Source organism: Panthera onca, chromosome F1 (assembly GCF_046562875.1).
Source record: "Panthera onca isolate mPanOnc1 chromosome F1, mPanOnc1 haplotype 2, whole genome shotgun sequence".
Taxonomy (NCBI): domain Eukaryota; kingdom Metazoa; phylum Chordata; class Mammalia; order Carnivora; family Felidae; genus Panthera; species Panthera onca.
The window spans coordinates 39,812,098-39,835,232 of record NC_138355.1 but is presented as its reverse complement, the minus strand read 5'-3'; the positions used below and the strand labels follow the sequence as shown (position 1 = coordinate 39,835,232).

The 23,135-nt window shown below is 39.7% G+C and overlaps 1 long non-coding RNA gene across 2 annotated transcripts; it reads left to right on the top strand.

Moving 5' to 3' along the window:
- Window positions 1-424: 424 nt before the first annotated feature.
- Window positions 425-6,481, top strand: LOC132685750 (uncharacterized). 2 transcript variants are annotated; one of them, XR_009613302.1, is made up of 3 exons: window positions 425-496; window positions 6,034-6,144; window positions 6,421-6,481. It is a non-coding gene; the product is annotated as an uncharacterized LOC132685750 (long non-coding RNA). The 2 variants fall into 2 exon arrangements; XR_009613303.2 differs by lacking the exon at window positions 425-496 and adding an exon at window positions 4,990-5,055.
- The last annotated feature ends 16,654 nt before the right edge of the window (window positions 6,482-23,135 follow it).

Below are 23,135 nucleotides of genomic sequence, written 5' to 3'. Positions count from 1 at the left end.
TCCTCAATGTCTGGAGGTTAAAGCAAATAGATTCTAGAGTCAACAAAGCTATTCTGAACCACCGGCTCTAACCTCAGAAGAAACAGATCATGGGTGGCTGTTCATAAACGGACCTAGAGAAATGAGGTACAGTGGTTTCTCCAATAATTTTGTTAAGAAAATATTTTTAATTAATTTTTTTTGAATAAAATCTTAAGACACAATCCAATATGTAAAACAGGTAAAGTCCAGCTCTCTCATTGTTCTGTGGCCCCAGGCAGAACTCATCAGCTAAGCTTCCCCATCACTTGGCCCAGAGACTCCAAGGGGGGTGGGGCCACAGTACCACCCACCAGTTAGGAGCTCAGACACTGGGTCTGACTAGCTCTTGCACCGCTGACTGTATTTGTAATCTGGTAAGCTTCTTAACTTCTCCGTTAGTTTTCACATTGTAAAATAGGAACAGGCATAGAACCTATCTCTTGCTTGAAACAGTATTGCACAAGCCTGTCGCTTGGTAAGTATTCTATAAATATTTGTTAAATATGTGAGCCAATGAAAGAAGCACGGGCGCTAATGGAGATGTTTTTGTAGATCTGATGGTGAGCTTAGATTGTATTGTTCTGAGAGTTCACATTTCACATGAAGTAGAAGTCCAAGTTCTCTGCAGAAAGGGAGGGAGAGGTTGAACGGGATTGCCAAGTGTAAGAGAGCATACCAACTCCAGAAATGGAGTGATTAGCACCCATTAGGGCAGGTGACCCTGAACTCATACTGTACCAATCCCTCCTGCTGTGCTCAGTGGCGAGAGTACAAGCACTGAAGGGTGGATCCTGGGTTGGGTATTGCTAGGCAGAAGCACAGAAGGAATAAAAGGGCAAGAAAACTGAAAATTTGGGCAAGAAAAAAAATGAGGATTAAAATGAGTGCTTACCTCATTAAGTTATTGTAAGCGTTAAAGAATTAATATATAGTAAAGGACTTAGAACAGTGTCTGCCACATAGCAAATAGGAAAAATTGTTTTATTTTTACTACTTTAAAAATCTAAGCTAAAGAGAGAGGGAAGTGAAATGAAAGGGGAGCGCAGGAAGAAAAAGAATGCAAAGGGAGCGGCTGATTTGTATCGAGAGCAATTGTAATGGGAACAATGGAGAAAATGATCTAGAAGGATAGGAGATTCTGGTTACAGAATGTGATTTTGAGGTAGTTTCTGATGAAAACCAAGTTTAGCACAGTAGTTCTCAAAGTCACTTTGCCTAAGAATCACCTGGGAGGATTGTTACAATGCCAGGACCCTTTCTCAAAAACTGTGATTCAACAGGAGTGGGCAATTGGCCTTGGAATCTGTATCTTATCAAGCTTCCTAGACAATCCCGGCGCAGCCAGCCACAGGACCACACTTGGAGAAGTCTGGGCTAAGCTGTGACCCTGGCTGGTTGACGTGGAGTAGAAAGGCAGGTAATTGGAGATGAGGAGACCAACGAATAGGGAGGCCTGGGTGTGTGATGACTCAGTCCAACGGTTGCTGAGGTCACTCAGGATGGAGACCAGACAGGGTGGAGAAAAGGACTGTGAGCCAGAGGGCAAAGTCATCAATGAACAGGGGAAGGTACACTGAGGGGTAAAGAACAAAAGGCTCTTCATGACAGAGGAGCTGGGGGGCAGGGTAAGGGATATAACTTCACAGCAAGAGTCTTATAGGAGCACGAGTCTTTCCAACAGACTAGAAAGTAAAGGTCAGTATTAGCTTTGAAAAGCAAGTTAGTAAAAGAATATGTAAGGAGATACTTATGAGAGAATAATAAGAAGCTTCCATTTAAGAAGGCTATTGGAAAAGCCATGTACACAGGGGAAAACTCGGTTTTGGTTAAAGAGTAGCATACATGCTATTAAGAAACTCAGGATATGGGAGAGTCATTAAATCACGGACAAAGTTCCAGAGAGTACAATGAACAGAAATTAAGGAGTGTAAACCGAGATTACAGAACAGGAGGCACAAAGTATTAGAGGAGACTAAGAATTTGAAAAAATAAAATTGGCCAGAGAGGGTTGACATTTATGGGAGAGATAGAGGAAATAGGATGTGTAGCACACGGACTAACGTACTCACAAACTCAAGCAAACAAGGAAACTGCTCTTCACTGGGTGCCATGGTGGCTGGGGAAGAGGTTTTAGAAAGGACAGGTGGCCAAGAGTTTTTAAAATATCTTTTGTTGGGGCACCCGGGTGGCTCAGTTGATGAAGTGTCCAATGCTTGATTTTGGCTCAGGTCATGATCTCACAGTTCTGTGAGTTCAAGCCCCTCATCGGGGTTTGTGCTGACAGCATGGAGCCTGCTTGGGATTCTCTCTCCCTCTCTCTCTGCTCTCTCTCTCTCTCTCTCTCTCTCTCTCTCTCTCAAAATAAGTAAAAATAAACTTAAAAAAATAAAATATCTTTTGTTAAATTTCTGTCTCATATGTTATGTGCAAGGTTCCCAAACTTTCTCAGCTTAATGTGTCCTTAGCAACTCAGTAATTTTTTCATGGCAGTCATAGGACAAATGAAATACTTAACAGTTCTGTTTATTAAGTAATTGGTCCAAACCATTTAAGTAATCGTGTCCTAAAAACTTAACTCTTTGAAAATAAAATACATGTAAATTGAACAAAAAGTAAGCTTTTATATTATTCTTTAATAATCTAACAGATTGCACACCACCACCCTTATTTCCTATCCCACTCTTTTTTTTTTTCTTAAGTTTACTTATTTTGAGAGGAGGGGGCAGAGAGAGAGGGAGAGAGAGAATCTCAAGCAGATGTGGGGCTCGAACTCTCAAACTGTGAGATCATGACCTGAGCCAAGATCAAGAGCTGGATGCTTAACCAACTGAGCCACCCAGGCCACCCTGGATATTATCTATATCATGAGGAGCCACCAAAGAGATTTTAACAGGAGGTAACATAGTCTTAGAAATATCAGTGTGGGGAAGAGATGGGAGGAGAGTGAGAATAGAGGCAAGGGGACAAGAGCTGCTGACCACAGTTCAGGAAATAAACTAAAAGCTAAAGCAAAGTACTGGTGGTGACTATGGAGAGAAGAAGGGTGGTGGTGTGGAAGGAAAGAGCTATGGTGGTTTCATAACTTGGCCCCTCAACCCTTTGACAATCTGCCCTTCAGAAATTGTTGTGACCCCTCTACTTGAATCTGGGTCCTGTGATTTGAATAACAGAATATGGTAGAAGCGACAGTGTGCCAGCTTCCGGGCTCAGGTCTTAAGCTACTAACAGTTTCCACTTCTTGTTTGTGGGGTGCTTGTTTTCGGAACCCACCTCTTGTCTCCTGGGGGTTCATTCCTTATACTGTGAGGAAAACTAATGGGCAGAGAGGCACACATGGAGAAGAACCTAGGTGCTGGGCCAGAGCCCCAGGTGAGCTCAGCCACAGCCAGCACCAACTTGCCAACCATTTGAGTGAGCCATCTTGAAGAAGACCTTCCAGTCTGACTCCAGCCACCTCAGCAGATGCTGCACAGGGCAGTGATGAGCTGTCCTCTCCAAGCCCTAACTAATTTACAGCTTCATGAGCAAGTACATTCATGAGTTGCTTGTTTTAAGCTACGAAATTATGGGGTAGCTTGTTAAATACATCAGTCGATAACTGATACAAAAGCTAATATTTACTTAAGGCGTTATATGCACTAGACACTGTTCGCAGTACCTTACGTGAGTGTTGCATTTAGTCTTCTAAACAAATATTACTGATATCTCTGTTTTAGTTATGAGAACACTGAAGTCTAGAGCATTTCCCCAAGGTCATGCAGCTAGTTGGGGATGAATGAGGGGTAGGAAAGAGGAGGACCGAAGGTGGAAGGGCCAAGGATGGTGACCAACTTGTAAGTTCAAGATGTTGTTGCTGGACATGATGAATATACAAACATAAGCAAATACAGGAAACAGAAGAAAAGGGTAAATCAGGTTGGAGGGGGGATATGGTACTTGTGATTTGGGACATTTAGGTAAGGATGCATCCTTGACAGCATTTGGGGGTCTGAATCTAGACTTCAAAAGAGGACTTATTACACCTAGAGAGAGAAACTTGGAAACTACTAGATATAATGATCATTAAAACCTTGACGGTTGGCGAAATCATCCAGGGAAGGAATGCAGATTTCGAGAATAAGAAGAGCCTGATACTCTGATTGTGATAAGATTTACGACTTGAGGAAAGGAGAAAACAAAATGCAGAGGCACAGGAGGAAAACCAATCAAAAGTGAAATGAAGAAATTCAAGGTACAAGGTCACTTAAACCAAGGAGAGGTTGGCCAATATTTTCAAATCCTACAGAAAGGATGAGCTACATAACACCTGGCCAAGAAGAGATTAACTTAGTGACAGAACTTTTAGTGGTGTGGTGAAACTAGAAAACAGTACAGTGGGCTGAAAAATGAACAAGGGCTGCCTGGGTGACTCAGTCGGTTAAGCCTCCCAGTCTTGATTTCCACCCAGGTCATGATCTCGTGAGTTTGAGCCCCGCATCACTCTCTGTACTGACAGTGTAAAGCCTGCTTGGGATTCTCTGTCTCCCTCCCTCTCTCTCTGCCCCTCTCCCGCTTGCGTTCTTTCCCTAAGTAAATAAACTTAAAAAATATGAACGAGAAACTGGAAACAGTGAGGAGCATCACATAAGACTCTTTTTTTGCTTGAAAATGTCAAGGAAAACACAAACGAAACGACTTAGGCAAAAAAGCTATCTATTGGCTCATATAACTAAAATATCCAAGACTATTTTTGGCTTTAGTCACTGCTGGACTCAGCAGCACCGATGACGTCACCAGAATCCAGTTTCTCTCCTTTTCTCAGCTAGTCTTCCACGTCTGCTCCATTCTAGGCTGGGCTCTCTCCTCGCGTGGGCAGACAGTCTGTTGCAGCTCCAGCACTGTGGATTTCCAGGTGCTGAGTCCTCCGTAAAGAAGACGTACTTTCTCCAGGACTTGAACAAAATTACTGAACCTGAGTCTAATTGGCCTGACTTGGGTCACACGTCCATCTCCGACTCAATCAGTGTTGCTCATGCCAATCAAGACATTGTTTCAGTCAGGTTCCCATCCCTAGGGGGCAGGAGGGATGGGTTCCTCTGAGGGAAATCAGATGAAGGAAGAAGGGATGCCAGCAACAAAAATAAGTCGTCGTAGTGATTATGTTCTTTCATTTTAGGGAGTTTGGCTGCAGAGGCAAGAAGAAAGGGAGAAGTATAGATACAGTGGGGGTGAAGGAGAATTGTAAGAGTAACAGCTGAAACAGAGGCTTGCGGTGTCAGGAGAGGGACTTGGATGAAACCACGGAGGAGGGTAGGGGTTGATTGCATCAACAGAACAGCTGGCCAAATTAACTTTGAGCTTGGAGGAGGGTTACCACTTCCTCTGAGACCAGACAGAAGGTGGAGGAACACCACGTTGAGGCACTTATGCCTCATGACCTCCATTTGATCTGTGATTTAGCAAGAGAGGACATGGGCGGAAATTGGGAAGGGAGAGTTAGCTGGGGAAGGAACACGATGGTCTCTGTGGCAAACGGGAGAGTTTGGACATGCAGACAGGTTGCTGGGGCATAACATGAAGTTTTAAAAGAACATTATCCCCAATTTAATTTGTTTGACATTAATGCCATTAGGAATCTCAGTGAATTAAACGGAACATAGACATCAGCTCATACAGTGGAAACCTGAGATAAAATTATGCTAAACTATGAAGATACTTTTACTCACTTATTGGCTAGCATGGGGATATTTTAGTGAGAAATCTTTGTTGGGAAATTAATACAGTCACTTGGGGATTCTGAGACCTCTGGTGTCTTCCGTGAGGGTGGAGCTGATCTACTGAAGACAAGGACAGCAGTATTTTCTCTGTTTCTTAAGGAGAGGAAGAAAATGAGAGAGGGAAAAAAGAGCACACAGAAGACAGCACACTAAGACTGTGTTGTCTGTTCTGTGATCTTCAGATCCTTAGTGAAATTTTTGAACTTTTCAAATGGTTGCTAAAAGTAACTTTTTGTTTTGTCTTACTGTATATTAGTGGAGCTGTGTTTCTAACCTGGTCGAGGCAAGCACAATCAAGGCAATGCTGTGGACGCGGAAACATGGAAGCTGGTGATATCTGGGACTGGCATCTCCAGGAGCGATACAGGTCTCTGGAATTGCTCTTCGGGTCATTTAAGATTTCTTGGAGGGCATATTCACCAGTGACCATACATATTTTTCTGGTCATCCTCATACATTTATTAAAATGGTAACAGAAATGAGAAGGCATATGAGTAAAATTAAATGTAAAACAGATTTTATGTACCATGACATATCACCACTCAATTCATATAAATTATTATTGGGACTCTATTGGCAAATGTCTTTATAATGTTCAGATTTTTGTTTTCTTCCTTCAAATCTACTTGGCTTTTTCTTTCAGGGATTGGACGTATTCTACGCAACACGAGAATAATGGCTGCAATTATTACTGTATCGGGCACCCTTTCGGATGTACATTGCTTTTGTACGTTGCTTTACAAACTCCAAAGTAGTAAATTCTCTGGTGCGAGATCGATTACAATGATTCCGTAAGCAATTTGGTGCATTTGAGAAAAAAATAATGTATTCCACACATTCCAGCTTTGGATTTTGGAAGGTATCAGGCATTACCATCCAGATTTACTACCGTGTTACTTCACCCTCACAATAAACTGTGGGGAAGCAGGGAAGGGTGTTAGCCTTATTCTGATAGCTCCTGTGATCTGATCAGGGCCACATATCCAATAATCCACTCAGGGCTTCAACCCAGGTGTTCTGTAGTTAGGAGCATGATGAGATATACTGATCCCCACAGCCTTCAAGCAACAGGAAATGCTCACTAGACTGCCACCCCCCACTACACACACACACACACACACACACACACACACACACACACACAGAGCAGTTTCCACTTTGTACCACAATTACCGTTTTGAACTGTGCTGTGACATAAAATTGTGATAGAAGAGCTGTGAGTCTGACTCCGAAGGTGGAATCAGTTCTCCTTCACCCCACTGCGTCTTGAGGAACACCGTGGAATTATTTTCTTGGAAATTCATTTATCATGAAACGAGTAAGGTTTTACTCATATGTGTTTTCCTAATTCAATGCATTCAATATCTATTTAGCTATTCAGCTCTACAATGGGCCAGCCACTTCCTAGGCCAGGTTGATACTTCATCACATCTAGACAGTCACAAAGAATCAGTGGGTACTGGTAGAAAATACCAATGGATCTGTTTCTCAGTCTGTTATCATCTGTCTCGTCAAAAAAGATGTCCACTCATCATGCCTGATCTGAGTACCAAATCTTACAACTCACCTGTGGTAGATCGTTGCTGCACACTAAATGTTTATGTTCCCTCCAAAATTCGTATGTTGCAAACCTAATGCCGAATGTGGTGGTAGGAGGTGGGGCCTTGGGAGATGATTAGGCTGTGAGAGCAGCACCGTCCTGAATGGGATCAGTGCCCTTATAAGAGAGGTCTGAGGAAGGTCCCTTTCTGCTTCCTCTAGATGAGGTTACAGCAAAAAGATGGCTGCCTAGGAAGCAGGTCCTCAACATACACCAGATCTGCCAGTGCCTTGATCTTGGACTTCCCAGACTCCAGAGCTGTGAAAGATACATTTCCCTTCCTAAGCTCCCCACGCTGCTATTTTGTTATAGCACCATGAATTAGTGAGCACAAATTCCCCTCATCCCAGTATACACACTCCACTGCCATGTGACTTTGTCACTTCTCTTATCCAGAGGTGGAATCTCTTTCTCCACCCCCTTGGATCCAGGCTCTATTCGTGACTTGCTATGACCAAGAGAACGTGGCAAAAGGGATGCTGCCAGATTCTGGAGCCTAGACCTCTGAAAGGCTTTACAGTTTCCACCTTGAGCCTCTTGGAGTGCTCCCCTAGGCTGCCATGGCATAGAGAGTTCCAGGATGTGAGACTACTTGGAAAAAGAGGCCTGGGCACCTGGGTGGCTCAGTCGGGTTAAGCCTCTGACTTCAGCTCAGGTCATGATCTCACGGTTCATGAGTTCGAGCTCCGTGTGGGGCTCTGTGCTGACAGCTCGGAGCCTGGAGCCTGCATCAGATTCTGTGTCTCCCTCGTCTCTGGCCCTCCCCCGCTCACGCTCTGTGTCTGTCTCTCAAAAATAAGTAAACGTTAAAAAAACTAAAAAACAAAAGAAAGAAAGAAAAAGAAGACCAACTGTCCCACTTTAGAACAGAAAATGGACGGAGTAGAATGAGTGAACCCAGGAAAAATCAGCTAACCCACAGAATTGTGAGAAACCATTGTTACTCTTTTAAATCACTGTATTTGGAAGTGTTTATGTAGCACTAGATAACTGATAAAGAACTCTGGGGAGATGTCGGGATGTCTGTAGAGCTTCCATTCATTTTCTATGTCTAACGGAATATTTCAGATACTTGATAGACCATAAATAAGCAATGACATTTTTAGATTCTTTTTACATATCACTGGGTCCATAGATTTATTGGCCTTTCTGAAAGCCACTTTCAAAGGTGCAATCAAATATTTTTGCATTTGGAAACATTTCAATTATGTACTTTTTTTTTCCAAATGGAAAAAATGTGTATGACTTAGGATTGTGCTTTTTGGCAATGAAAAGGCTTTTGGGAAATGCACATAATTTCTGAAGGGCCAAGGAATGAATTCAGCCAATCACTACATATTCCATTTTTGTGTTACCTTCTTCCTCCTTCCAGAGGAAAGGATGCAAATCATCATAGATTCATTTCCTTTTACATAAATTTGAGCTCACTTAAGAATCATTTTACTTTATCTTTAATGCAGAACAATATTTAGAGAATCATTTTCAAGAATAGAATAAGAGAAAGGCAGTTTTTAGGGAAATCTTTTTTTCTAATAGTGCAGCAGAAGGCAGCCTTGCTCCTGGGCTTTGTTAAGTTACATAGATTTAATTGCCTGGAGCAGGTCTTCTAAAGTCAAGTTTACTAAAATGTGGGCCTTTGGGACCATACTTTCTGGAAACAAATGCTTTTCAAACATCTCATTTTATAATATAGTTATATCCGGACTCTGCAGAATGTGAATATTTTAAGAATTAGGCTGTTGATTTGAAAAGAAATCAATATCAAATATACAATTCCTGAAAGTCACTCAAATTAAGGTAATTTTTTGCACATTTAAATGTTACTACCATTCCTAACTCACCCCACCCCCACCTCCTGAGCCTTTTAGCTCTTAAAACTGTCTGGAAACAAAACCGTACTTTAAAAATTATTTTTATGGGGGAAAAATGAAAACACATTTCACTTTTCTTTATGTGCGATGGTGCACCTTCCCATGACTCCTGTGTTTTGCCAGGGACCAGGAATGGACTTCATGACTTCTTACATACAGAAAGAGACAACAGTCAGAAAGCCTTCATTTGCTAATCCCAGGGCTTTTCTTCAAGATTATCAAAATGCCTGCTCTAATGGCAACTCCAACATAACTTTGCTTTAGTCAATGGCCCCTGCTGCTCCTTTTTTTTTTTTTTAACCCCACATGAGCTTAAGTATCTTTATTTAACTCTTTCACAGCATGGCTAGACCTGTTTCTCTCATCAAGAATGGGGTGGGAGCAGGGGTGGCGGGTACTTGTCAGAATAAATTACAATTTTTGGCAAGCATCTGTGTCTCTTACCCACTTAGGAACTAGAATATTGCCTTGTAAAACAGTGCAGCCCTTCTATTATTACTTAATTATAAGGCCAAAATAAGGACACTGTTTTATAGGCTCTTTTAAGGTCTATACATAGGATTTTCATCTTGGAACATATCAAAAGAGATTAGATTTTTCCTAGTCACCAGTGGTCTGGTTGTGAGGACACCAGCTTCTCAGATTGGTCAAGAACGCCAACCTCATGGCCCAAGGGGAAGTTACGCTACACATTGTCTTTGTCTACTTTCTCCTTCCCATAAATGAAAGGTTAACCACCTCAAACCTCAAACCACCTCAAACTGTTCCCATTCTTAACAACACAAGTCCCTCTGAGTCCCAAGAGAGGGGTTCACAATGATTACTCCATGATGTTGGAGGAACAAGTCTCCCCAGTTCCATGAGGCACTTCAGGTTGACCGCAAAGTGCTCGTCTCTCCTCCAAACCTTACTCAACATGACACACACGGGGAGCTCTGTCTCAGCTGGCACCAGAGTCATCTGGAATCCCTAACCTCTACCCTGCCTTCTTAACCAAACTGTGCAATATTATGCTGCAAGAAGGAGCAGATTTATAATGAAGAAGTATCATTTAGGAAAGAGCATGAGATGGTTTGATACATTTCTGTAGGTCAAGATTTGATTCTCTACTCCACTCCATCTCCAATCTTTTCCCTTTTTTTTAACGTGTATTTATTTATTTTGAGAAAGAAAGAGAAAGCATGCATACACATGTGAGCTGGGGAGGAGCAGAGAGAGAGGGAGAAAGAGAATCGCAAGCAGGCTCTGCACCACCAGCTCAGAACCCTACCCAGGGCTTGATCCCACAAACTGTGAGATCACAACTTCAGCTGAAATCAAGAGACGGATGTTTAACTGACTGAGCCACACAGGTACCCCCATCTTCAATCTTTATAATTAATTTTCTTCAAGGATCACGAAACCCCTGGGAGAACTGGCTTTTACCACCAAAACTTAGGGTGAGACATGTAAATTGGAAAATATATTTGATATCTAAAAATAATAAATATTAATTGGCATGCTAATAGGTGTTGAGTACATTATTTTTTTACTTAAGGGTATTTATTGAGAAGACACACATTTCAGTGGCTTGGTATGAAAGTGGGGTTCCTAAACCAGGGATCAATCCATGGAATAAACCTGCCCAGGTTTTTGTCTAAGCTGCCTTAACCAGTTTTAGGATTATACCAAGAACTAATTTATTTAATATACTAAGTACGAAAAGATGTACATATACTACAGATGACAATTTTTTTTCACTTATATTTGCACTGGATCTCAAGCTTTTTGAATTTTATGGGGTATTTCATGGTCTATATGCTAGAGTAACATAGTTAGTGGTTCTTGAATGTAAAGGGAACCATATGCCTGATTTTCCATGCCCAGATTTTCCATCCAGGTCTTTAGTTAAATTAGTGTATCCGTTGTATCAGTTGAGAGATAATGAACCAGATATTGATGAGAATATTAACAAATAATATTTATGTAAATGTTACTTTGTGCCAGGGACAGTGCTGAGCACTTTTCTGGCATTATCTTCCAACCATCATAAGTATCCTATCCAATGAAGTTTTACTGTCCATTTTACAGATGAAAGAACAGGGGCTCCAAGAGGAACAGTCATTTGTGCAAGGTCACAGATAGAGGGGGCTGGTCTTTGCAGGTGGATGGGTATCTATACATGTAGTCTGGCTGACTAAGATCCTCAGGGTTTGAATCATAGGTTCTATTTGGTGGGCTTTTGAGGATCAACTTTTGTGACATGGGCATGGAAAGAACAACTGTAACACAGCAGAAGAGATTTACTGTGACCTAGACTCACCAAGAGACACAGTCATTTGAATAATGCTAGCAAAAGATTCAGTGATGTGGCTGGTTCACTGGGGGGTTAAACATAAATGGCAGAAATGAAAGGACATGCAGGATGTATTAGTTTTCTTTTTTTTTTTTTTTTTTTAATTTTTTTTTTTCCAACGTTTTTTATTTATTTTTGGGACAGAGAGAGACAGAGCATGAACGGGGGAGAGGCAGAGAGAGAGGGAGACACAGAATCGGAAACAGGCTCCAGGCTCCGAGCCATCAGCCCAGAGCCTGACACGGGGCTCGAACTCACGGACCGCGAGATCGTGACCTGGCTGAAGTCGGACGCTTAACCGACTGCGCCACCCAGGCACCCCTGTATTAGTTTTCTTAATACCATAAATGTGGAGGCTGAAACCAATATACATTTATCTTATAGTTCTGGAGATCAACAATCAGAAAAGGATCTCACTGAACTAAAACAAGAAGTGTGCATTCCTTCTGGAAAGAATTTGTTTCCTAGCCTTCTCCAACTTCTAGAAGCTGCCCACATTTCTTAGCTCATGACCACTTTCCTCCCTCTTCAAAACCAACATAGCCAATCCAGTCTTTCTCATTCTGCATTACTCTGACGCTAACATTTCTGCTTTCTTCTTCCACATTTAAGGGTTCTTGTGATTATACAGTTAACCTGAACAACATAGCAGTTAAGGGCATTGACACTCACACACACACACACTCACACACACACATACACACACACACACACACACACACACACACACAGCGGAAAATTTGAGTATAACTGTTGACTCCCCAAAACTTAACTACCGACAGTCTTCCTTTGACTGGAAGCCTTACCAATAATGTAAACAATCAACACTTATTTTGTGTGTTATATGTATTATATAGTGTATTCTTACAGTAAAGTAAACTAGAGAAAATTGTTAAGACAATCATTAGGAAGAGAAAATTCATTTACAGAACTGAAATGTATTTATAGAAAAAAATCCACATATAAGTGGACTTGTGCAGTTCAAACTCATAGTGTCCAAGGAGCAACTGTATTGGGCTCATGTAAATAATCCAGAATAATCTTCCTAATTTAAGGTCAGTGATTGGCAACTTTAATTCCATCTGCAACCTTAATTCTACTTTGTCATGTAACTTAACATCACCGAGGGATCATTGTTCTACACATGAATACTATAGCAACAAGTGGTCCAATGGTAGAGAACAAAAAGGTATTTTTCAAGAGGACAAAGGGCTTCAGACTCCACTGATTTTATGGGCAGAGAATGAAAAACTGACAAACAGAAAGCAGGGCTTCAGGTTTAGAGACAAGCTTTGAAGAAAGGGTCTTAGGTTCCAAAACATTTGACCCTGGAGCCACACCAACAGCAAGGCTGATGATGCTGAACTACCTAAGTGTTCAATACGAATGATGTAAAAATCTTCTAAAGACATTTTTGTTCCAGGACCTGAAGTAAAACTGAACTCACAAGTGCAGATCAAGTATTGGGTGTTTTGTTTACTCATTTGGGAATCATCAGCTATATGACAGAGGCGCCATAACAGGAAGTAGAAGGTTTCAGAAGCCGACAGAAATAATTGGACGGTGGGTAAATTTCTTAATATATATATATATATATATATATATATATATATATATATATATAACCTTGGTCTCTCTCTCCTTTCTTAATTTCTTCCTATGGCATTCAAATTGTATTTTGTATTGTCAGTTTGTTTTAAAATTGTAATGGGCTCCAAGGATTTAAAAAAAAAGAAGCGTGGCTTGTTGAAACTAAAAACAGAGGAGTATTCTAATGGAAATGAACACCAAGCCTGTTTCAGATGGACTTGTGGGAAGCAGAATGATTGCTGCTGGGGTCTTTTGTGCTTGTGTGTGTCACAGTCGAAGACTTGGAATGCCAAGCCAACCGGGTGACTGAACAAAAAGAGCTCTCAGAAGCCTCCACCCAATCACAGCCAATGATGATGATGGTCCCAGAATATCCAAGGAGAGACAAAGTCAAAAGAGCTACAATCTAAAAATAATTCCACTGCATTCCCATCTCTAATATCATCTCTATCTTTGAAAAGGAAGGACAGGAGAAAAGACAAAGGAGCTGAGAGTTCGAGGAGAGAAGAGAGGCAAAAAAATGCTGTGAGAAATGGGCACTTGGTGCGTTATTTTCTTAGATTTATTTTCACTTGTTTTGATATTTTACAAAGAGGTAAAAAAAAATCATACTAAAGACTGTTTACTTACATAATAAACATGACTTTTGATACTATATAGACCAGCTGGTAGTTTTCCAAGTCATTAGTGGGACAGCTGCTTAAAATGAATTCATATCCTACATGGGCCTCTATCCTCACCCAAAGATAATAACACAAATAACAAACATTTGTGTGGTATTATACAGCCTACAGAGATCTATGCCCTTTCTTTAAAAAAAAAAAAAAAATCTTTCTACACTGAGATAAAACCACAGTTTAATGGTTTAGTTTCTGATTTGGTGATCTTTCTTTTTTTCATATTTCTCAACCATAAAATGGGAAGAATTCTAACACTGTATCTTTACATATTTGAAGACTACCATAAAAATATGTTGCCATGCTCTCTTTTGAGATTGCAAAATAAAATACTTTTTTTTTACATATCAAATGTAAAATGATATTTTCAATCTTTTCAAGGTTGTTTGTCTTTAATATTTCTACCTCTAAAGTTTTGGCTTTTTTCTTCTCATTATACAAAATGATAATAATTCCCCTGATCTTAATGAATAATTTTCAAATTCTAACAGAAAAACAAAAGAGTTATCATCACTATTATCCTTCAAACTTCTAAAGTCCAATTCATTTGCACACAATAATAAGAATATGAAAGATCTTATAGTAGTTTTCATTGGAAGTACCCAATATTCCACACAATGCGGTATGCTAGAGTAGAAGGCAGTATGATAGAGTGGAAAGAGACTTGATTTTGGAAATCAAACAGAAATGGTTTGAATTCGGCATTTTACTGCTGTGTTTTAATTTCTGCATCAGCACAATAGATAAAATGATCCTTAACTCCAAGAATTCTGGGGAAACTTAAGTAAGTTTATATATTTTTTGAATACCTGGAAAATTAATCGTTCTATAAGTGTTAGATCTCCTGCTACTGTCCCTTTAAGTAGGCTCCACTGCTTGGGGTTGTCATAAGTGGGGATGTTTCCATAAGAATTTTACAGGATAAGATAGAGCACAATAATCAGTCTCTTGGAACCTCATGGCCAGAAACAAAGGCCAGATTATGTTAAAGAGCCCCGCCTATTCCTGATTTGAAACTCACTCAGAATGCATGAGACACTGGTTTTTTATGGTAGTTTAGCAAGATCGTATTTGATCCTCTACACCTTAACACCAGGCTTGAACTGTCACTGATTAGGAGGTGCCCACTGTTAGGTTCCTCAGTATCATGGCATCTGACTTAATTTGTCCAGGCTGCTTGAGTGGTAGCCTTGCGAGAAATGGCAGAGGCAAGACTCCAATGTAGGTCCTCTAACTTTAAGCTCTACGTTGCCTCTTCATTAGTTGCGTTTTTGTTAGAGTTTTTTTTTATATTTGCCCAGCATTTAAACCGTTCTTAGAAAACCAAGGTTAAGATTGCCTTCTGTCTTCTGAAAAATGTAATCCCAATTGTCCCAGAAATTTTCCATATTCACCTCTCGTTATTTACAGACTTATGGTACTTTGGCAATAAATGGCATACCTAGAGGCTGTGCCTCCATATGGTTGATATAGCATAAGAATTAAAAAATGGCTCCAGGCTATAGCTAGAAAAGCAAGATTGTATCTAGTTTTGCTTCTGTCACCATCTCTCTGATTCTGGGCTGGCTGTTTGGATCTCTGTTTTGTAATCCTTGCACCGTGCAGGTGACTATCATCCAAAGATACAACTTACAGCTTACAAACCAACGCCAAACAAAGACTTTTGTTCGACAACTGTCATTGCATCAAAATACATAAACCAAAAACTCTTTGACTCTAGGGAAAATGGACAAAAAATGTAATTTTAATAGAAAAGCCACCCCTCATTGAGTGGGAGATGTCCAAAGGAGGGGGTTGGCTTTAGGAGATCTCCAAGGTTCCTCTCCACCGAGGAGCCTTTATTCTAGTTATGAGGTCAGCGTTGATACAGTCGCCTTGCTGTGTCACCACATTGCAACCTCAGCCTCACTCTGCATGTCCAGTGGCACAGAATGTGTAAGGCAGAACTTCCAGGTCCAGTTTTGTTCAAGCTCTCCTTGTAGACAAAGCTACATCTTCAACTGAAGATTTTGGAACTATCTCACAGATTTGATTGCTGATGAGCAGAACTCACTCTTATGAAGCACTGAACCTATTTTTTTATCTTTCCAGGGGAAATGTTTGTGTGTTTGATTTAGGTGAAATGCAGCATAGGCATATTTTTTTTTGTTATCTTTCTTTTAATATCTATTTCTTTGCTACATTTAATGTTTTCAACTGCCCTCCTACTTCCTGGCTTAGGAGGAGATTCAAAGGTAGAGGAAAGTTAAAGAATTTGAAAGTGTGGTTAAGAGTGTGCTGTGACTGCTTTCAGCTGAAGTGTTAAAATTGCCAGTAAATCAGAAAGAAAAGAGAAGACAGAGCATTTGCCCAAAGCCCAAAGCAGAATTTCACCAACATCAATAATTTTCAGGGCTTAGGAGGCTATTAAACATTTTCTCTACACATAGTTTTAAGCTCCTTTGAGATCTCTCACTGCATTCACAGATGTTTATAATATCTTGATGAGTCAAGCAATGTTCAACCTTAGAATCAAATTGTAAGTCCCCTCCAGCTCAAAAAATCTTTAATTTTATTATCTTTACTAACAAGTCTGGCATGCAGCTTTAAGACCATAATATGAAACTGGATCAGATGGTTGGTTGAACTAGTGGCTTATGACTTAAGTCTCAAAAATTTAGGAAAGTGCTACATCTAATTACACAAATAATACATTCACCACTTTTCATTTACGTTTTATTTCAACAAACAAAAACTGAGTCACTGTTCTCCACCAGTGCCTGAGCTAGGAGAGATTACAAATATGTCATCCCTGTACTCATGGGAGATCTTAAATAGGCCCCATGTATACACTATTAGTTTACTTTATAGTTTTCATATCATAAAATTCCTTATTTCATCTTGCATGGCATCGTGCCAACTGTTCTTAAACTCTACAATCTTAGGTACAACCACCATACAATTCCTTTGGTATTACTTCAACGTAGTAACAAAACCCAAGGCTTTTTTGTGGTTCTTCCAAAGATGAATGAGGACCAATCTCTCCCCAAACACATGCAGGTGTACAAAGACCCCTAGATCCCTTTGTAATGCTGGGGGAACCACTAAATTTGAATGAGTCTAACATACTTGAAAAAGAAAAGAGAAGATCGTCACTTGCCTTGTGAAATTCTAGCCACGTGGGTAATTATCTCAGGAAAGATGCCATAAGAGGATCCCTGGGTGGCTCAGTCGGTTGAGTGTCTGACTCTTGATCTCAGCTTGGGACTTGATCTCAGGGTCTTGGGTTCAAGCCCTGTATTGGGCTCCACACTGAGCAGGAAGCCTACTTTAAAAAAGAAAACAAAACAAAACAAAACAAAACAAAACAAAACAATACAAAGTTTCTGTCAGTGTTTTACAACCAGAAAAGATATGATATAGAAAATAGAGACATGTCTTATAGTAACAAAATATCCTTGGTTACACTGACATGAGCTAGAATTAGTAAGTAAAGTGATTTCCAAATGGGTACTTTCAGGACCCTTTGGCTTCTTGAAGTTTTGCAGGGACCATTGGAGCAGTAGTTATACCTAGAACTCATTTGATTATTTTTTTAAACTATGTTTTGTTTTACTTTGTGTAAGCTCTTTGCAGAGCTTAAAAAAAGAAGTGGGGCAGGAGAGTATGAAAAAATAATATAACAGGAAGCTGGCAAGTGGTCTTGAAATGATGGCATTATATATTTATTTGAACTATGCTTAAGTTCCTTGGTATTCATGGATGAACAGATTGGGAAAATACGGTGCAAATAACCTTGACTGGAAGGTGATCTGAAGTTCAATCAAATGCTGTGAGAAACCGAAAAAAAAAAAAAAAAAAGCTTCTTATCAGATTCTGAACACATTTCAACAGCCCTGGCTACATTTCTGAGATTACTCTTCATGCTATAGATATAGAGAAAATATGCCAGAATCTTCTAGCGTAATTACAACCAAATCTCCAGCCTCCATTGGTCCCTACCACACTGCCACAGGGTTAAAGCTAAACACTTCCTGTCATGAAGAGTCACTGTTAATTTTGTAGTCAGAAAACAGAGAAAGATATGAAAACACTACAATCCATTCCTTCCTTTAACATTTTATGAACTAAATACAGGTCCATATAGCTTGTGTCCAAAATAATCAGGGCAGAAATAGTCAATGAGTCCAATTAGAATGGCTCTGCAGAGTTAATATACAGTTTAAACATATTCTACATGTGTTTCCATTTTATTTTCCTGGTTCTATTAATTTTTTCAAATAAATCAGTGAAAAAAATCCTTGAGTATTTGTTTTTCTGAAGGGAGAAAACAGGTAAATTTGGGGAAGACCTACAAATGCACTGAATTTCTGTGGAGAAAAATGCAGAATTTATGACATGAATAAAAAGGAGGTTCACTTACTATTGCATGTCAAATTTATTTGACCCACTAATAAACACGCTACTCAGCATATCTAAATTATCTACGTAATAGAAAATATCAAAGCTACTTTTTACCTTAAATGTTTGAAATGGAAACACTACCGATATACACTAACCTGGACTAAACCAGCTGTCTTTATTTCTGTTCCCAATTCTTTTTTTTTTTTTTTTTTTTTAACATTTTTTTTTTTATTTTATTTTTGAGACAGAGAGAGACAGAGCATGAACGGGGGAGGGGCAGAGACAGAGGGAGACACAGAATCGGAAGCAGGCTCCAGGCTCTGAGCCATCAGCCCAGAGCCCGACGCGGGGCTCGAACTCACGGACCGCGAGATCGTGACCTGAGCTGAAGTCGGACGCTCAACCGACTGAGCCACCCAGGCGCCCCTCTGTTCCCAATTCTAAGCGGCTGGGGGTTACTGGATCTATTCCCATGATCTAGATGATCATGTCTCCATAATGGATAATCTTACTAAAGTGCACAGGACACTTTGATGAACCCTCAATCTGTCTCCTCTATAAGTCACCAGGCCAACTATTTCAATTTCCCTTGTTAAGCCCACAGGCTCACTCTTTTAAGATACTACTTTGTAAACTAATTCATTAATGAAATGATAAACTTCTTTCCTCGAATTTCCCCTTTTCCTGTGGTCTTGGAGGATGAAATGTCCCTCTTGTCAAGGCAAAGTTTCCACCTGTGCTTTTGAACCAATTTATTATAATCCCATCAGGGGATTGAGCAATACTTATCTACAAATTTGTGCTTAGGTCTTAAATCTTAGGTACAGTTTTAGCCACATCTCTCTCATCTAAAGATACCCTCCATCTCCTTAAAACTATTCTGACCAGGTATTTATACCTCCCACTCATTACGACTGACCGGTACAATGATAAACTCAAGAGTTTGTTTTCAGCACGCATCATACTTGACCTGTCAGCAGTATTTCACACAATCACCCTGTCTTAGTATGTTCAGGATGCTGTAACAAAATACTATAGACTGGGTGGCTTAGAAACAACAGAAATGTATTCTTCATGGTTCTGGAAGATGAGAACTCCAAGATCAAGTCACCAACATGGTTGGATTTGGTGAGAACATACTTCTTGGTTCACAGATGGTCCTTGTTGCTGTGTCATCAAATGACAGAGAAAAGGAAGACGGGAGAAAGCTCTCCGGGGTCTCTTTCATAAGGACACTAATCTCATTCATGTGAGCCCCACTCCTATGATTTAATCATTTGCCAATGGTCCCACTTCCAAATACTATCACAGTAAGGATCCGATTTCAACATATGAATTTCATGGAGACACACAACATTTAGTTTACAGCCATACTCCTTCTTCAATCATTTTCTCACTTAGATTTCAGACCACATTCTTCTGGCTTTCTTCCTTCCTTACTGAACACTCTTTCTCTGGGTTCAGTTCCACTTCTTGATCTTATGTGGTGCATGACCCAGAATTTGGTCCTAGAAGCCCTTCATTACCTCTCCCCTACTCCTCATGGGACCTCATCCAATCATTTGCTTTTAAGAACAACGTATATATTGAGGACCTAAAACATATGCGTGTGTGTGTGTGTGTGTGTGTGTGTGTGTGTGTATTTCTAAACTCTCTTCAAGCTTTAGATTTATTATATCTAACTGCTATTTAACATCTCCACTTAAGTGTATCATAGATATTTGAAGCAATATGTCTAAAATTGAATTATTGATTTCCTACCTAAAACCTAGTCCTCCACAAAAGCTACTTATCACTGATTCTTTCCCTTTTGCCCAGTAGCTCTTCCACCTCCTCACATGTCATGTCCTAGTCATGCACTGTCTTTTGGCACCAAAATTGAAACTGTATCCAGTCAGAACCCAAACTCACTCATTACTTCTATCATTATTACTCAGGTCTATGCCACTATTAATTCCTGCCGGGACTACAAAAGCCTTCTAACTGGTCCCATTGCTTTTTCTTTTTTTTGACACTTATTCATTTTTGAGAGACAGAGAGAGACAGTGTGAGTGGGAGAAGGTCAGAGAGTGAGGGAGACACAGAATCTGAAGCAGCATCCAGGCTCTGACTGTCAGCACAGAGCCCAACATGGGGCTCAAATTCACAAGCCGTGTGATCATGACCTGAGCTGAAGTCAGATGCTTAACCAACTGAGCCATCTAGGTGCTCCCACATTGTTTTTATCTTACCCCCTAGGGTCCAGTCTTCACAAAGGAGTCCAAGGTCCAATTACAACAATATATATACATAATAATAAATATTTTAAGTTAATATGTAGGATAAAATCCACAGTGTTCTCTATGGCCAAGACCCTACATGATCTGGTGCCTAGCCTACCTCTCCAAACATCTCCTACCATTTTCCCATTTGCTCACTGAATTCCAGACCCACAGACTTTCTTCCTTCTCCTCAAATACTCTAAACTTGTTTCTAGCTTGTCTCTTTCCCATCACATTTACTTTGTTGAAATATTCCTCTTGTAGATCATCAATGACCCAAGAGGCCAAATTCAATTAACCTATTGCCAGATCTCAAACTATTGACTTTTCCATTGTGTTTGAAACCATTAATGAATCTGTTCATTACTGAAATTCTATCCTCCTCTGGATTTCTTGATATTGAATTCTCTTGATTTATCCATTAATTCTCCAAATATTTTATTTGCATTCTCTTGGTGGAATCCCTTTCCTCTGTCCAAAATTCAAATGTAGACTTTCAAACAAATAAACAAAAAACTATATGTAGAAAAACAGCTTGAAATAAATCACCAAAATGTTTCCTCAGGGTGGTGAGAGAGTTATCTGTTTTCATTTTACTACTGTATATGTTCTATTTTTCTTTAATGAGAATAATTAACTTTTGTTTGTCAAATAGTGCATTCACATGCTTAACATTAGATAGAAATATTTATAATGAAAAGTGGTGTTTATCTTCTATCCAACCACCACCCCACACTCAATTCTACTTTTCAGAAAACAACTTGTAATCATTTCTTCTTTCTTCCTTTCTTTCCTTCTTTCTTTCTGTCTTTTATTTTTAAAGAGAGAAAAAGAGAGAGAGAGAGAGACTGAGGGAGTGGGGCAGAGAGAAAGAGAGAATTTTAAGCACGTTCCATGCTCAGAACCAAAATCAAGAACCAGATGTTCAACCAACTGAGCCACCCAGGCGCGCCTAACTTTTATCATTTCTATCTTGAGTCTTACATGCCTTTATGTCCCTAAACATTTATTTGCAGGAGGAGGATAGAGGCTGTTCTAATGTGGAACTGAAAATTACAGTGATATAAACTCTGGCCTCCTGGTGGAGGATGTGGCTCTTTTCCACAGACTTCATTGACTTTCTGCTTTAGCTGCACTCTAGCCCAGGGAAGGTGAAGAGAGAGAAGAAGGCAAGGCATGCTTTATTTTAAGGACATGATCTAAAGATTGCACAATACTGCATCTCAGCCTACTGTTGGCTATACCTAGCTGCAAGGAAAATGTCATTTTTGGCTGGGTGGCCATGTACTCCGATTTATTTTTATTGTATAGAAAGGGAGGATGAACATTAAAGGATCAATTAGAGGCCACGTGTATACACCTCTTTTTGAATAACCAGCTTTGGATGTTATCTGTTGACTTCTGCAATGTGACATGAAGATCTAGTTCATCCATACCCCCCTCCCCTTCTTCCCCCCCTTTCTCAGTAGAGCTCTATCACTAGTATCGGTCCCACTATTGGTTATCTTTATTCCCTGTTTGTAAATGGCCATGCGGCCACCTGCATCCTTCCCTCCATTTCTCCATGTGGCAACTAAATTTCACTTTTGTGTTGTCAAGGTTGATACCATTTACATTCTTTTATGGGCCCAAAAAAGTCTTTGCCTGTAGGTTGATTCTATAAGCTGGAAAACCAGATACAACACTTGGTGGCATAAACATTGATCAATCTTGTGCCCAGTGGTGTGCTTCGACACATTCTCTTCTCCAAAGAGAAGAGTTCATGAACACTCTCAAAAGAGGATCTTCCTGGAATCAAGTTCAAGTTGAAGCTTTCTTATATCTTCGCCATTTATTCAAAATCATGTGACATTTTAGTTTTCTCTACTTTCAAATGGTGAATTTATTACAGTGAGTTTATTACAAATGAGACCTACTAGGTAGAACCCTTAAGCCTCAACCTTTCAATTCAAATAATATAATTCCCATGGTCAGTAAAGAATCATTCATCTATTAATTCAAATACAAAAATGAGCTAGCATATTACCTACTCTTCTAATTATGCATTCTTCCAGAACTACCAGTAATTTTGATTTACTGACAGAGAGCATATGTTTTGTTTTCATGACATTTAGTAGGAACATGCCATTAATCAGCCTTTTATTTTTCCTAAATCTGAAAATTCATTCCAAAAGAGTTTCATAGAAACTCTTAATTACTGAAAGTCATAGTTCTGCTACTAAATAATGTTCTGAATAATAAATACTATACTTATGGGGATTCATTATTAAATCCAGCTAGGAAACATAGCTAGGAATCACCTTTCCTAAGGCAAATAATAATAATAATTGCATATAATAATGTCTAACTTCTATGATGGGTACTGAAAATGAGAGTGCATTAATGCTAATTCTGTATATCATAGTAAAATAATTCTAAGAACTTCTCCAAAAGTAACTATTGGTCAAGCTGATAAGCATGAAATATCTACTACCAGAAATCTGTATGTCCTTCCTGATTGATCTTTTAGGACACTGTGTCTCTTCCAATACTACCCACAGCGGGTGGATAAGGCCAGAACAGGACAAGGTAATATAGATAATAATATTGACTTTGTGCTGAGATGATGTTGACATTAAATTCTGGCTCCAAGTTCAACCAC